General features: G+C 41.3%; 1 protein-coding gene across 5 annotated transcripts in view; it reads right to left on the minus strand.

Annotated features, from left to right (window-relative positions):
* The window catches only part of Arms (Ankyrin repeat-rich membrane spanning), a 482,767-nt gene that overhangs the window by 423,235 nt on the left and 57,032 nt on the right, over positions 1-2,500 (minus strand). The gene's annotated exons all lie outside the window — the stretch shown is intronic.

The raw sequence follows: 2,500 nt of genomic DNA on the forward strand, positions 1-2,500 counted from the left end.
ACTACTCAGGTTAATGTTTATAGACAATAATGGTAATGTTATGTTTTTATTACTAGTTTTTTTGATAATTGCATGATGCTAGTGTATTGTGCGGAGGTGCATGGTAGAGGCCGATGACAAACGTTTCTGCAAATCTTTTGATATCGTTTCCAGTCTGATGAATGTTGCCAATATCATTGTAAACTGAATCATATTACCATTATCCGTGTAATAACGAGCGCCATCATTTTGTTTCATCACTCTGACTGCTCTAATCTTTATATCGTCATATCAGTATTATACTGGAGTGCTCGAATACCATCATTAAAATAAATATCATTTTCATAATGACAGCACTTATCTTCATACTCATTAACGTTATGATTATCATTGTGGTTGCTAGAATTACGATCGTTACCATCGTCATTAACGTTACCCCAATAAACATGATCTGAGATAAGCAATTTCACCATTATCAAAGTAATTGCAGCAGCTGTAGCACATCACTGTCACCATCATTGTTATCGCTGCCAAACCTGCCAGCATCATTATCATAATCACTACTATTTTTATCATCGTCGCTATCATTACTAGCCATTGCAATAGTAGTAGACCACGAAATGTGCCTTATGTACCAATAGAATTATAAATACTTGTGGAGTGTTTGAGAAAGTAAATACAGCAGTAGTGGCAACTGTTGACGCAGTACTAGTCGTCGTACCAGAAACGCAATGAGAAAATTAATGACAAAAATACATGCATTATCAACAGTAATAACAGATTCGTGAAGATAATATATTCATCATAAGCATTTGTATATTTCCTTTTTCAAGAGTAGTTATATATATTTCAGTACGGTGTCCATATATTCCCTTCACGTTTCTTACATCGATATAACGTATGCAAATGCTTCATCTTTTGACAAGGTTAGATCAGTTCATGCATCTCCACTTCACAACGATGTCAGTTTACTATCATCAGAAAATTCTATGAAGCGTTCAGCATCAAGAATACAGTCCACTTTATATGAAGAAAGATATATTACATCACATAAAAGTAAATCCGGTTTAGTTGTTTTTTTTTTCCTAAACATAAGCCTGAAATTATGAATGAAATATCTTACTCAGCAATATAAATGACTATCATTTTTGCGTGCAAGGTATCCTAGTCATTAACATAATCAACGAAGCGTAATGACCTGCTAAATCGAATGTCAAATTTCATCAACATAGTTTCACTGCCGCAGCAAAGTGACACACGAGTCCAAATTAGTCCACCTTTTTATTTTTCATTTTTCAGCCTCAGTACCCCGTGTCCTCCGCCAGTCGCCATGCACCGCCAGTCGCCATGCACCGTCAGCGCAAAATAGCCCCGTTGCCCCGACAGCGTGGCCGGCTCCTGCAGTAATTGTTTCGCTCGTTCGGCCACGTTTAGTCTGGCACTCGTCGGGACTGATAGGTTACTTCCTGGTGTTGTCAGGGTAGCGATTCTACCTTCCCGTTACTACCACTGGCGAAGGGAGATGGACGGAGAGGAGGGGAGACAGATCAATGAATGGGTACATTCACACACACACACACACACACACACACACACACACACACACACACACACACACACACACACACACACACACACACACACACACACATATATATATATGAGAGAGAGAGAGAGACCCTCTAAAGCCTCTAAAGACGGCATTACCATGGTGGTCATTCCTCCCACGGTATCTGTGGGATCGTTAGGGTAGCGTTACATCCATTTTGATTCGTGCTTGAGGTATTTTATTGAGTATTAAACAAGCCTTCATGCATACGTATAATACGACCTTTTTGAGCTATCACAATATATATCAAATAATCAATAAGTATTATATTTTTCCTGCTCACAGACCATGGTATCGCCAACTGTAGTTATGTTATCAGTCGTAAACCAAAGCTATCGGAGGCGCCCGGAGGAGAGAGTAAGGGAGTGGGTGCTGGCAAGAGATACTAGCGATAGTACGAGGGAGATGAGCGAGTGGAAACAGGTGAATGGGGAAGTCAGGTGACAGCACGAGGCTCACCTGCCTCCCTCCTCCTTTCTCATTCATCCCTCTAAGTGACTTAACATCCCCCTTGCTTCTCATAACCTACCGCTACAACACGTGCTTCGAGACCCTCGCCTGTTTTGAATTTTATGGCTGACGTGGATGTCACATCGGCGTCAGGTGGGGCGTGGTGGGTCGTGTTGGCTGACGTTCAGGGTGGGCGCGTAGGTTGTCATGTGGGATGCTGCGTGAGACGAGGCATGTGGGATGAAGCATGTTTGGCTGCGTGGTGGGCGGGGGAGGAGACACATTTAAATACTTATCAAGAATGGAGGCTAACCAGATGGGTAATAACGAGTGATATATTTACTGTACACAAAATTAAAGGTAATATAGTTCATATCGCATTTCATTGTTTACTGGGCAGTGTGTTTGAAATGCCAGAGTGAATCTAACTGATAATCATTGGTCAGCATCAACCACAGGACG

Source organism: Penaeus vannamei, chromosome 18 (assembly GCF_042767895.1).
Source record: "Penaeus vannamei isolate JL-2024 chromosome 18, ASM4276789v1, whole genome shotgun sequence".
NCBI classification, from domain to species: Eukaryota; Metazoa; Arthropoda; class Malacostraca; order Decapoda; family Penaeidae; genus Penaeus; species Penaeus vannamei.